General features: G+C 39.7%; 1 pseudogene; it reads right to left on the reverse strand.

The window, feature by feature from the left end:
* Positions 1 to 10,705: 10,705 nt before the first annotated feature.
* Positions 10,706 to 10,848, reverse strand: LOC138843617 (U2 spliceosomal RNA; annotated as a pseudogene).
* Between the last annotated feature and the right edge of the window lie 4,394 nt (positions 10,849 to 15,242).

Here is a 15,242-nt window from a genome sequence, read left to right on the forward strand (position 1 = left end):
GCTTGTCTCTGCCATCAAGGAGCGTGTATTCCAGAAGTGGGTTGCAAAAATATATGCAATGATTTGTTATGTGAAATGTTTTAAATAATAATAACCACAGATATTTATTGAGATTCTGCAATAAGAATAGCAGATGGAAGTTCATGGAAAAACAGAATTTAAAAAGATAAGCTTATTTTATTGCAAAAAAAGTTTTAAAATCCATGAGTAGCTTTTTCTTTTCTTTTTTATTTAAAAATTATTTTGTTTATTTGAAAGACACACACACAGAGGAAGATCTTTCATATGCTGGTTCACTCTTCAACTAGCCATAACAGCATTGCCTTTGCCTGGGCCAGGTCAAAGCCAGGACCCAGGAGCTTCTTGTGAGTCTCCCACATGGGTGCAGGGGACCAAAGCACTTGGGCCATCTTCTGCTGCTGTCTCACGCCCATTAGCATGGAGCTATATCAGAAATGGACCAGCTGGGTCTTGAACTGGCGCCCACATGGAAGGCTGGCATTGCAGATGGCTGCTGTACTTGGCCTCAGCACAAACAGCTTTCTCATGCTATACATTTTCCATGAACTTTTGAAAGTCATCTCTTAAGTGTTAGGAACTGTTCAAATCATTGTATGCATATTCATGTTTACATTTTATACGTTGTGAGGTTGATACTATAGGAAACCAGGATATGTCACCACAAAATATGCTTTTTGGCGTAAGGATTATTTTGATAAATAGCCATAGGATAAGCTGTCAAACAGAGTAGAAGTTATCCTTTTTAAATCTGGAAATGAAACTGTCATTTGTATGACATCTCTCTAGGATGAGAAGAATGACTTAATCACTTGAGACTTCGATCAGTAGAGAAGGCAAAACAAATCTTATTGTTTAACAAGATTTTCCTGGTGACTGTCTCCTAACTGGCTGGTAACATTCTTCTTTGTTACAACTGAAAATGGTATTTATGCCGAATTCAAAGCCACCTCTCTGAGGACTACTCATGAGAGGTCCCAGCTAAACATTCATGACGAGTAGAAAGAAATTTCTTTTCTCCTTTGCGATGATACTATTATTATAGTAATTTTACAAATAAAAGAATTCTGAGCTATTTACAGAGTTTAATTAAAGAAACCAAAAGATGTTATGAGATATAATAGCAGGAGGGCTTATACTCCTCAGCAGTGTGGGAGATGGAATTTGCATTTAATCCTTTGGTTGTGTCTTATAGCAAAGCCAATTTCTTCACAGAATCTTTTGGTTCTTTCACAATACTCCACTGGGATAAAATCTGACATAAGTCTGCCTTTTACTGACTTCTAGTTTTGTTTTTTTTTTGATCATTGTTAAAATGAATTTCTAGTGTTGTAGACATTCAACATTTTATGAAAAATTGCCCTTGGCTGACTTAGTTTTTGACATCCTGAATTTATTAAACTTTATAGCTAATGATAAGTGTTATGTATTTGAGGATATAAAAGTGTTCTTTGTGGACTCTTGTTTCATCATGGCTTAGGAGAGAGAGAATAACTGGGCTGAAAGTGCTGGGTGAGGCAGTGTGTGTGATATAGAACAACCCCAAAACAGGTTGAAGGAGTTGCTATAGAACCCCCAAACCAAGCTGGAACTGAGAGGTGTGTGTTCAGCTCCTGTCCAAGTGCCTGCATGGTGTGTACCGCTCATGGCCCTCCTTTAACTGGTCAGCAGTATTGTGTCCTTTCGGGAATTTTGATTGTTTTAAGCAACAACTCGTAGTACAAATACTCATCTAAATATGATGTAAACCAGGGGTGGGTGAGACTTCATGTGGTTTTATTCTGAAGCAAGATTCCTTTAGCTTTGAACCTGTGAAGCCAGCTGAGTTTCATGCTTCCAAAAATACCATAGAGAGACAGATATAGGATAGTTTCCTTCTAGCATTATTGGGAAAATTGAATGGATTAAATATGGGAAAGGCTTGGTGTTTTCTGGATGCCAATAAATACCAGTTAAAATTACAGAGAAACTTTGGGGGAACTTTAAAAAAGCATTTTGGAGCCTGAAATGCAAAGAGAGAGCCTTAGTACCTGCTACAGCTCTTTCTTGACATACACACCTGTGTGACTTGTGCTCTGTCCTGAGTAATCCACTCCAGCTACAACTGTACTGCTGTGTAAAATCCTGACGTGTACCCCACAGCCCTTACCCAACCCTTCCCCCCTCCCCAAAGGGAGGATTCAGCAGCCTCAAGGCCCCAGGACATTTTGTGTTGGCTTCATCTCTCTTTCCCCAAGCTGCATTATTGCAAAAATTATCTCCTTTGGATCTGCCACACTTCTCCCTTTGCTTTACTTTTCCTAACTCTAATTCTTTTATATTTAATATTGATGCAAAAAAGGTTAAAAACAGATGTGCCGCCGGCGCCGCGGCTCACTAGGCTAATCCTCCGCCTTGCGGCGCTGCCACACTGGGTTCTAGTCCCGGTCGGGGAACCGGATTCTGTCCCGGTTGCCCCTCTTCCAGGCCAGCTCTCTGCTGTGGCCAGGGAGTGCAGTGGAGGATGGCCCAAGTCCTTGGGCCCTGCACCCCATGGGAGACCAGGAAAAGCACCTGGCTCCTGGCTCCTGCCATCGGATCAGCGCAGTGCGCCAGCCGCAGCGCGCTGGCCGCGGCGGCCATTGGAGGGTGAACCAACGGCAAAGGAAGACCTTTCTCTCTGTCTCTCTCTCTCACTGTCCACTCTGCCTGTCAAATAAATAAATAAATAAATAAATAAAACAAAATAAAATAAAATAAAATAAAAACAGATGTGCCATATTTGCAAAAGGGTAAATTTAGAACTTAGCTAACAAATATTTTCTTGAACAGGGCAGTTTTAAAAGGGCATGATCAAAAATGATTATTTCCTGGATATAAATAATATTATTTGAAACTACATGAGCTCTTTGAGGACAATAAACCATGTGTCACAAATTTTTATGTGAATTAAGGTTAAACCCCTTAAAATATTTCAGGAAGGAAGAAACTGGCCTCTTGGAGGTGGTACCCGTAAGGAAACTTTTATTAAAGGTACCATAAAATTTAATGGAGTGACACTATTAGATCAGTACTGTCCAATAGAAATATAACACAAGCCATACATGTAAATTGAAATGTTTTAGTAGCCACATTTAAAAAATAAGAAAAAGAAATACATTTACTTAATTTTAATAATATAATCTACTTATCCCAATATATCTAAAATATTTATCTTTTAAACAGGTAAGAATATAAAACATTGAGACATTTTACACTGTTGTCCATCCTAATTCTTCAAATTCAAATGTATATTTTATGCTTGCAAGGCATCTGAATTCAGACCAGCCACATTTCCAGTGTTCAGAAACCTGATGCAGCTGGTAGGTATGTTAATGGCCACTGACCTGGCCTCTTGCTTTGCTTCTGGGATGTTGTGTATGAGTGAGAGACACTTTTGAGTGAGACTTTCTTGACAGTGACTGCATGACCTGAGGCAGATTACTTAGTCTTTGCAATCTCTAGTGTCTCTATCTGAGTCATGGAGATGATAATCATACCTTATTTCAAAGATCTGTTGTAAAAGTTAAATTCATAGAAAGTATTTAGAATATTGAGCCTAGACACAGCAGACCTTCCACACGTTTGCTGTTTTTGCAAGAAATGATTATGATAATGATGAAAAATTGTGATTAATAGTAAAATCATACAAATATTACTATGATATTTAAAGTTTAGGCTTTTTTTATTTTAAAGACAGCATGTCAGTGAGAGAAAAGGAGAGAGAGAGAGGGAGAGGGAGAGGGAGAGAGCAAGAGATAGCAAAGTTTTTCCACCTGCTGATTCACTCTCCAGATACCCTTAGCAGTCAAGGATGGACCAGGAATCCTGAACCCAACCTGAGTCTCCCATGTAGATGGAAGGAACTCAACTACCTAAGCTGCCTCCCAGGATGCATATTAGTAGGAAGATGAACGGTAAGCAGAGGCAGGACTCAAACTCAGATATCCCCATATGGGATGTGGGTGTCTGAAGTAGCAGCTTAACCCATTTTTACGATGCTCACGCCTCATTGTAATATTTAGAATAATTAGATTCCTTACTACTTGAAGGCACTGATAATATTCTTGTCCCTAGAAGGCTATATATGCATGGTCTTGGCCAGCATTTCTCAAACTTTTTGATTTCAGGAGTCATTTGCACTCCTAAATGTGCATTTATGTAGGAGGAGCATTTTAGGATCCCTCTCGGATAAGTGTGGCGTTCCTTCTGCAACAGTACTAATCACAAGGCAGTTTCTTAAGAGTCAGCAATGTAGAATCTGAAAGTAAGTCAACATCAGTTTGATATTCTACCATATTAAAATCTGTTGGTCTATTTTGCACTTTGAAAATTTTTTATCCATTCATGATTTTGTGACATCAAACATTGGCCACATGAAAAAAATTGGTTCACTGAGTTAGGAAGTTCATGTGAATTTTAATAGATTTTTCCATTCAGTAGCAAAAGACCATATTTGTTAATATCTGCAACTTAATCAACAGAAAGGTCTATTAAGTGTTGGAAAGCAGTGATGGTAATAATGAGATGCAAATTTCCCCAAATTCTTATTTTTTTCTTGAAAGCTTGAACCTTATCATTGACACCAAATACTATAAAGTGTTTCCCTTGATGTAATAAGCTAACTTCATGGAGAAAATACCTCACAAGCACCCAAGTGTAAATAACAATGGTTTGTCTGTCAGTTGTTCTTTCAAGTAAAAAATTGTGTTTCATGAAGAAAGTGGTTACATAAGTTTAAAACTTGAAACGTCACACAAGTGCGTTTCCTTGAGACAACCATATAACTCTGGCATTCAATGAAAATGCTTTATGTATACTTCCCTTTTATTTACATTTATTTTAAAAAGGATATATGTTGAAGACCAAGATTTAATAAAATGAAAATTTCATTTCTATGACTTCATCAAAGACATTCATGATTGAAACTTGCTTTCTTTCTCCCCTTTAAATTGGATTTGCATGGATTTGTATAATAAAATTGCTTGTAAATTTTGGTTTTTATCTTTTACTATACTATATTTTTCATTACTATGTCTAAATACCTGGGACTGAGCAACTTTATCAAGATAAGAGTTTTATTTGGCTCATAGTTCTGGACACTCACAGGCATGGCACTGGCATCAGCTCGACACTGGTGAAGACCTCAGGGCGTGGCATCACAATGGTGGGAACATGTGTGAGCAGGAAAGAACATGTGGCTGGACAGGAAACTGAAGAGACTGGGGAGTGACTAGGCTTGTTCCTTCATAACGACGTTTTTTAAGAGCAAATTCAGGTCCCGTAATAAATACATCTTTTAATTGGATGTAATTTTTCCTCCTTCTTGCCTTTTGGATGTAGGCAGTCTGTGAGGGTGTTGCAGATCACTTGCTCCAGGAAAATAAATTTAAACCCTAATCATTTCATCTGGGTCTTCAGGATACATTATTTATTTGAAAAGCACTGGAGAAGTTTAATCTCGAGGTTGAAAAAAATGAAACAAAGCTATCTGATCAAACAATACATTTTCATTGCAATTAACATATCTGGCTTAGAAATTAAATTCTGTCAATGTGAGTTTTTTTGATTGTTAGGAGAAAAAGATCATTCTATTTGTTAAAGTTACGAATGCTGAATTTTCAATATTCTGTTTACAAGTTTTATTATATTTGTTAATTAATCAAATTTTATAAATTATTCTTGAGTTTTTGGCTAATATTCAGCCTCATATATGAGCAACTTAATCATTTAAGACATTTTAAATTGCAGTTGTATTTCTAATTTTTATTTTCCTTTTAGATGTTTCTATTGTCAGGCTTAATTAGAAAAGAATTTTTATGTATTCTTGAATAATTCATTTAAATCCAGTAAATTAAATTTGCAAATATAGTGGCTCTGAAGTTCTTTTAAATATAATATATAAACAAGAAACATTCTGTTCAAAATCACTAATCTAAATTATATATTTATTTAAAAATATGATTGTGAAGACTATACTCACAGACCATGCTCTATGAAGCAGTGGAAGTATATAAACACAAAATATACAAAGATTAATAAATTGCAGGTGTTACTTTAATTTTAGGGTTTTTATGGATTTGACTCTCTGAAATATTTTTATACTTAATTCTAAACCTTTCTGGGTTTGAAATCTGTTTACCCACTGTAGAAATTTCAAAGCCTAAGACCTTTTGGGGATACCTTAGTTGGGGTGATGGCGGGATATTGTGTGCAATACAGCAGGAACAGCAAGGACTCTGCAGTGTGAAGTGTTACCCTGTAGTCCACTTCTTTATTCCTACCCAGGCAACTTGGCTGAATTTGGCATTTCCTTGGCTCTTCACGTGGCTGTAAATCCTTTAAACTTGGAAAAGCTTCTTTCATTTTGTCAATTTGATAGCACTATTCAGTTATTGAAACTATAAAAAATGACATCGGGTTGAATCCTAGAAATCTCATGGCTGTGAATGACTATTTGATCACAGATCTTAAAGTCTAATCTGCTGTCAGATTCCTAAATTTCAAATCATAGAAATGAGTTCTAGCTAGCTCAAGTGAAAAAGAAAAAATAAGAGTTCATTTGAAGGATTTGGGTATCTCAGAATTGAAAGAGAAGTTGAACGTTAGGCCTTGGAACCAGGGATCCTACAGAGAACGTAGGCAAGAGCTAAAGGAACATTTCCTCTGCAAATCCCCCAGGGATGGTCAAGAAGGAAGACCTTCTTCTATTCTTAGTTGTTAAGACTTTCCATGCAAGACTGAAAATTTTAAGTGAATACATCTGATTGAATATGTTGTGTTCAGTTTCACTCCTTGTGCATGGAGTTCCCTGGAAGAAAACAGACACTACTATCATCAAAGTTGGAAACTAACAAGCCTAAAGAAATTGACTCTAAAGTTTTCCATGGACAGAAATTGTTTAACTGTCTTCCCTGTCAGCCAATGATTACATACCCCTTTGAGTAATGGGTGGATGGCTGCAGTATTCTAAACCTAATATCCATGTGTAACCATTTTTAATGCTATTACCATCCAAAATGGAAAGAAAACTTGCAGCTGTTTAGGTTTTGTACAAAAATTGAGTCCTATATCACTTAATGCTTAAAATAACAACAAGTCAGTTGTCTGGAAGAAAAATAAGGCCATATAAATTAGTCAACCCATTTGCCTTTGGTTGATGAGCATAGTATCTACCCCCTGAGGCAATAGGGATGTGAGAGGTCATGGGTGAAGAAATGAATAGCTGCTTCTTTGCTGCCTCAGCAGCCACTAGACTGGAGCACATTAATTATTCAGCAGGGCAGAAATAGCAAATGCAGTAGCCAGTACTATAGACTCAACATGACCATTGTACATTCAACTTATTAAATTGTTTTCCCCAGTGGTCAAGTTGCTGGCTAAAACAACTGCATGTTGGAGTATCTGGATTCAACTGCCAGCTCTGACTCTACCTTCCTGGTCAATCAGTCCCTGGCAGGCATAGGTGATGACTCAAGTAGTTGGGTTCCTACCACCCACGTGGGTACTAGGGTTGAATTTCCAGCTTCTGGCTTCAATCCTGGCCCACCACAGCCACTGGGGGGCATTTGAGGAATGAAATAGCAAATGAGCTCGTGTGCTCTCTCTCTCTCTCCCTCTCCCTATTGGTTAAACACCCTTTGAAAAAATGATTCTGCTGGCAGAATGGGAATTTATTTTCCATAATATATCCAAGTAGAGACCATGATCATCCATAAATTTGGTGGCTGTTAATGCAATGTTATTTCTGTTCATTCTGCTTGTCATTTGGGCAGACACTTAATATTATACAGGTAATATTTGGTGCTTATAAACACCCAAAGAGATTAGTAATCCTTGTCTTTAAATGTGGAAAGAATTTACTAAAATCAATTTTAAATCTTTGCATTATCTACTTTCCTGATACTAATAAAAACACATTGAGCTATAGTTCTTGTGTTACTTTATATCACTTATATTGTAAAATATTTTTAAAACTATTTATGTGAAAAGCTCATGAGAGTTTCTCAGGCATGGAAAGCCAAGACACTGTGGCAAAACAAAAGGACCTATATGAAAGAGATCTGTGAGTGAGATCCCAGCAGAAAGAACGGGCCATCAAAGAAGGAGGTCCCTTTCTCTGGAGGAAAGAGAGAACTTCCACTTTGATTATGGCCTTGTCTAAGTAAGGTCAGAGTTTGTGAACTCAAGAGACTTCCATAGCCTTGGCAGCTCATGACAAGAGCCTCGGGTGATTACTGACGTCAAAAATAAGAGTGTCAATTGTTAAATCAACAACAGGAGTCACTGTGCACTTACTCCCTATATAGGATCTCTGTCTTTAATGTGTTGTACTATGAGAATTAACAGTAAAACTAGTACTCAAACAGTACTTTATACTTTGTGTTTCTGTGTGGGTGCAAACTGTTGAAATCTTTACTTAGTATATACTAAGTTGATCTTCTGAATATAAAGATAATTGAAAGTGAATCTTGATGAAGAATGGGATGGGAGAGGGAGTGGGAGATGGGATAGTTATGGGTGAGAGGGAGGTTATGGAGGGAAAATCTGCTATAATCCAAAAGTTGTACTTTGGAAATTTATATTTATTAAATAAAAGTTTAAAAAAAGATAAAAACTATGTGAATACGATCATGTAATCTTAGAACATAACATTGCTAATTAAAGAAGGGTACACTTGATGATTAGAAGGGAACATTGGTAGCCAAAGCATCATTGAAGATAATTATGTCATTTTGTTATATGTAAAATTTCAACATACTATTTAATGAGCTATATGGTGACATTAAAAAGCTACAAAAACTTCAAGGAAATTAAAACAAGCTTAGTGGATTTTCCTATTAATAATTCAAAATATCAGTAAGAGGATCTTTATCATAACCACGATTTTGCACACAAAATAAAGCAGAAATACCCAACTAGCGAGTGATACACAGACCTATGAATTGAGGGTGGAAGAAGTTGCCTTAATGTTAGCTATTTAGATTGGTTCCACATGAATTTTTGGCTGGTTATTTGTCAGCTACCCACTAAAAATTGAAGCTCTCCTTTCACATGTGATATTGTCACTCAAGGGTATTCAGACAAGGACTCCATTCCTCAGCACCTCTTCCTTTTCCAGATGTGGCAAAAGATTAACCCTTTGGAGTGGAGTGTGGTCAGAAGTTCTACGTGCCCCTTCCAAGCTGGAACTTAGAAGGAGTAGATGGACTTCCGCACTGCCTTCCACTCCTCTCACTTCAGAAAAGAAGCATCCTGGGCTCTAACTCACCATGGAGGAGAAAGTCCCCCTCCCCAGCTGGGGACCCCTGCATTAAATTACCATGTGACCAGGCAACCAATGTCTGTTGTGTGAAGCCACTGCAATTTTGGGGCTTGCTAGCAAAGTTTACAGTTACTCTGATTAACACAGCATCTTTACTAGGGTGTTTGTGTCATTCTCTTCCTCTAATCTGTCTCCATTTACATCCATCCATTTGTCTATCCATCTAGCCATTCAGTGGCTATCTATTTCAAGTGTTCATTATATTCCAGGTACTATGCTAGATATACAATAATGAAAAGATAAACCAGGTTCCTTATTAGTTACAGTGTGTATATTCATTGGAATGAGTGAGGGGAATGGGTAGGAGAAGAGAGGGATTTCTGAAAGTCCATTGAGATGGGATGAGTGACAGAAGTACACAGAGCCTTGTTCAATCCTAGGAAGAAGGAGTTCTTTCTGTGAAAGTGATCTTAAACTGAAATTGAAAGTTGGGTAAGGAAAGAACCAGACAAAGGCTGAGCATCTAGGGTGGGCATAGAGTCGTAATGGACAACAGCACATGCAGAGGCCCTTGGACTAGGGACAGGTATGGCATCCAGCAACATAAAGATGACAGCTAGTATATTGTGTAGTTTCCAGTATTCTTTAGTGGACAAGTGGATTAAAGCACGGGCATCTTTAGAGGTTTTGGGCATGTGGTTCTTTTAAGTCCGACATTAGTTCAGTGTGATCTGGAATGTGAAGCTAATGAGAGCAGCTGCTATCGCCTGGCTCCCTGTAGCTTTTTGTCTATAAGCTGTCCTGTTGCTGTGCAGGCTAGGGATGAGCCAGTTAATCCGCAATGGATCTTTAGCAGGAGCCTTGATTGGTGCGGCAGTGATGCAGCCCTGATCCCCCAGCAGCATCTGTTTTAAATACTTTGTCCTATTATTTCATATAAATATCTCTCTAAATCAGAAACCAGAGTTGGTTATGTTGACCCCATTTTCTTCTTCCTCTCCTCTTCCTCCTTCTCAATTCCTTTATTTCTTTGGGAAAAATTATTATTATTTTTTTTGGCAGGCAGAGTGGACAGTGAGAGAGAGAGACAGAGAGAAAGGTCTCCCTTTTGCTGTTGGTTCACCCTCCAATGGCCGCCGTGGCCGGTGCACCACGCTGATCCGATGGCAGGAGCCAGGTGCTTCTCCTGGTCTCCCATGGGGTGCAGGGCCCAAGCACTTGGGCCATTCTCCATTGCACTTCCGGGCCACAGCAGAGAGCTGGCCTGGAAGAGGGGCAACCGGGACAGAATCCGGTGTGCTGGCGCGGCAAGGTGGAGGATTAGCTTAGTGAGCCGCGGTGCCGGCCCGGGAAAAAATTATTATAAGCAGAGGATATTTTGAATTAAGTACATCCATAGGAGCTCACTGAGAACAAAAAACATCTGACAGTGGATAGAAGCCACTATTTCACCTATTTTTGTCTTGAATGACTGTGTACTAGAAATATTTATCATCTAAAGATATTCCTTCTTACACTTGATCTTAGCCAAAAGGCCGAGAAGCGATGATATTCCTTCTTAAGATCTCTCTCTCTTTCATCAAATCAATACATTATCATTACCTTTCTGGATGTTGTTTTCTTCATGTATAAAACAGGCACAGGGCGCTGGCACTGTGGCTAGTAGGCTAAGCCTCTGCCTGTGGTACTGGCATCCTGTACGGGTGCCGGTTTGTGTCCTAGCTGCTCCTCTTCCAATCCAGCTGTGTGCTTATGATCTGGGGAGGTAGTAGAAGATGGCCCCAGTGTTTGGGTCCCTGCACTAGCATGGGAGACCCAGGAGCTCCTGGCTTCTGGCTTCAGATTGGCTTAGCTCCGGCCATTGGGCCATTTGGGGAGTGAATTAGCGGATGGAAGACCTCTTTCTCTGCCTCTGCCTCTCTGTAACTGTGCCTTCCGAATAAATGAATAAATCTTTTTTTTTTTTAAATAAAACCTCTATTATTATTATATTGACATCTATCCTGGCTCCTGACTTCAGATCTGCTCAGCTCTGGCCATTGCAGCCATCTGGGGAGTGAACCAATGGATGGAAGACCTCTCTCTTTCTGTCATTCTCTCTCTGTGTAACTCTACCTATCAAATAAAAAACAAAACAAAGCAAAACAGGCACAGAACCTAAGAAGAAAATCAATTTAGCAAGTGTCTGTGCTGAATCTCACTGTAGTTTTCACACTTAAAGAAGCACAAGGCAGCTGAAAAATTGCCTCTTGAAAAAGAGTCATGGTGAGTTTTCTTTGACCTGGAGTAGATTTAGTAAAAATCAGGTGAAACCAGTTGAATCCCTATCTGCCTGAGAGTTATGCCTGGTGGTGTCTCCCTGTTTTCTCTATGGTCCTTTGTGTATAACAACACAAGCCACAGTTACAACAGCTCTTACTGATTACATTCCCATTATGTTCTAGGTCCTATTGCATTTATTTTCTCCAGCAAAGCAGATTGTTTAGACGGCACTGTTTTGATGCAGCCTGGGCCAGAAGTAGGCTGGAGGTCAGCAACAGGACAAGATTTGTTGTTTTAGTTACTACTTTTTGTCGGTGTGATTATTTTTAGTTGGATTAAAATGTTTTGGTTTTATTTATTTCTATTTTACAAATGAAGAAACCTAGACTCAATGGCTTTCTCCAAAGCCATGCATCAAGCAAGTGACAGGATCCAGAACATTACTAAGCCTTGACTCTTGCCTTCAGCAGGACTGCTTCTGAAAGCTGTGTTTTCAAAGGCTCCTGCATTCCATTAGACCCTCTGTTATGTGCTCTGTGAGCACACAATCGGATTTTTCCTTGGCTGGAACACAAGAATGGACACTGAGCAAGGTGGTTGGTCACTCACTAGCTCTACACATTCTTCCTTTTCTATTGGGCCCCTTCACTGAACTCTGGCCATAACAATCCAAGATTTTAAATCGAGGAATATTTTCAACTTGGCTACCTCAGGTTTCCCTTTTTGGAGTTGGCAATCCAGCTTCTGCCTGAGCTTCTTGGTTCCTGAAGGTGTAATTGGTTTGCCTTTGGTTTCAGCGTTCCCACTTGTGGCTTACATGGCTTGATGTCATCCCAGCACATAGAGACAAGACTCCTGATCGGCTTCAGCCCCACTACACTGCCTGATCTGGTCTCCTGCTTATCATCAGACCCCAGAGTCCCACTTCATCCCTTCCCCCAACTTGCAGTGACGTAGCAACGGAAGGCTGGTAAAGCAAAAAAGGCATGGACTTACAATCAAGTTGTTTAATCTTTCCAGAATTGCACTGATTATTTGTGAAAAGAAAAAGAAAAGAAAAATAGCACCCAGTTTACCATTTTATCTTGGAGACTAAACAAAGAATAATTTAAAATAGATCCAATACATATCAGACACTCAATAAATAATGATTACCAGAATCACATTGAAGGAGTTCATATATTTAAAAAATTATTTTTTGTATCAGAGACAGAATGAGACTTATACAGAGAAGTAGGGAGACATACAGAGGTCTTCCAACTGCAGGTTCACTCCCTAATGACTGCAATAGCCAGGGCTGGGCCAGGTAACCCGAGACATTGGTGGGGAAAGGCAGAAAGAGCCTAGAGGGAACGAGGCCTGAAGCCCCACTGGGGAAAGTTCACCAGGCTGACTGGAGGAGAGAAAAAAAAAACGAATAAATAAGGGGAACCTGTGGGGAGCAACTCGGACTAGACTAAGTTACTGGAATTAAGACTTATTCTAGGCATCTGCTCTCCCACAATATGGCGCTGGGAGAGGAGGCAACAGCTTCTACCCAGCTGCCTCTCACCAACTTGACAAGCTGCAGGACCTGCTCCTGATTGGAGGAGAGCAGCGTACTTGGCGTGTGGGTAGCAGAGTTGGGATTGGCGGAAGAGGACTATAAAGGAGGAGAGAGACAACATGCACCAGGAACATCTAAGGGGAACATCTAAGAGGAACACCTGTGCAGCCCCCGAGAGAGCTGGCTGGTGGTATGCCACTCCCCTGCGGAAGTGGGGAAAGTGGCCAGGGGGAACCGCCCTTCCACGGAGGAAGAAGGGACGGTAGCCAACCCGGGAAGAACCAGCAGCAAACCCGGGAAGGGCCGAGCAGACGAAAGAACAGCGCAGGGTCCTGTGTCGTTCCTGCACGAAGATGGGGAGCGACAGGAACCGGCATGGACATTAGCCTCTTTCTCCACTCACCTTACAAAGCCAAGCAAGACAAAGAGTAGGCGCCATTTTACATATGTAAAGCGGTGCCTGCCGTTAGCCAAGCAGAAAAACCTACTCTGGTGGGGAGAAATAACAGGAGGTTAGGACCTAGTGAAAGTGTGGAGCTAAGGAACTGACACTGTGAAAATCTTGGGGGGGGGAGCAGCGAGAGAACTCACTGAGTACACAAACTCGGTAACCTTGGCAACCTGGTGAGAGACTGCAGAGAAATTTGAGACCACACTGAGGGCTGCATAAACTCTTTGTGTGGTCCCAGAGGTAGAGCAGACTAATACCCACAGGGACCAGATTTCATACATCAACTACCCTCAATTCCACTCAGCTGTGTGGAATTACTTCCCAACTTAGTCAAAAAAAAAAAAAATAAAAAGCGATTACTTCCAACTGAGTCAAAAAAAAAAAAAAAAAGAGCGAGCGAGTTAGAGAACAACCTGGGTGACTCACTTTTGGCACACCCTTAACCCTGAAGAACCAAACAGAGCTCTCTGGCCACACCCATCACAGCCTCTAAGGATCCATCAAAAGCAGACAGTCCACTTAATCTAGAGTCATAGTATAACGAGAAAAAGCACCACAGCGAAGAAACCAAAAAATATCTCCACAATGCCAAACAAACGCAGAAACTGAGGTAACAAGAACAAGGAAGACACTATGATGCCCCCAAATGAAAAAGACACCCCAATTCAAGATTATGAAGATGATGAGATAGAAGAAATGCAAGAAGTGTATCTCAAAAAATTGATAAGAACACTAAGAAGTTCTCAAAAACAAATTCTTGAACTACAGAAATCCTTAATGGACAAGATAGAAAATCTCTCTCGTGAAAATGAAATATTAAGGGGGAATCAAAATGAAATGAAACAACTAGTAGAACATGAAACTGTGATAATGATGAGAAATCATAATGAAATGAAGAATTCAATTGATCAAATGACAAACACATTAGAGAGCCTTAAAAACAGAATGGGTGAAGCAGAAGAGAGAATATCGGACTTAGAAGACAGAGAACAGGAAAGGATACAGTCAGACCAAAGAAAAGAAGAGGAAATGAGAAATCTAAAAAATATCGTGGGGAATCTACAGGATACTATTAAAAACCCCAACATTCGGGTTCTAGGAGTTCCTAAAGGCATGGAGAGGGAGAAAGGATTAGAAGGCCTTTTTAATGAGATACTAGCAGAAAATTTCTCAGGTTTGGAGAAGGACAGAGACATCCTAGTACAGGAAGCTCATAGAACCCCTAATAAACACGACCAAAAGAGATCCTCACCATGACACGTTGTAATTAAACTCACCACAGTGAAACATAAAGAAAAGATCCTAAAATGTGCAAGAGAGAAACATCAGATTACTCATAGAGGATCTCCAATTAGACTCACAGCTGACTTCTCATCAGAAACCCTACAACCTAGGAGGGAATGCTGAGATATAGCTCAGGTACTAAGAGAGAAAAACTGCCAGCCCAGAATATTATATCCTGCTAAGCTCTCATTTATGAATGAAGGTGAAATAAAGACCTTTCACAGCAAACAGAAATTGAAAGAATTTGTTGCCACTCATCCAGCCCTGCAAAATATGCTTAAAGATGTGTTGCACACAGAAACACAGAAACACGGTCATCAATATGAAAGAATGTAAAGGAAGGAAACCTCACAGCAAAAGATCACAGGAAGTTCAAAACATATATTAGAAAATATCTT

The sequence above is a fragment of the Oryctolagus cuniculus genome, chromosome 8 (genome assembly GCF_964237555.1).
Source record: "Oryctolagus cuniculus chromosome 8, mOryCun1.1, whole genome shotgun sequence".
Taxonomy (NCBI): Eukaryota; Metazoa; Chordata; class Mammalia; order Lagomorpha; family Leporidae; genus Oryctolagus; species Oryctolagus cuniculus.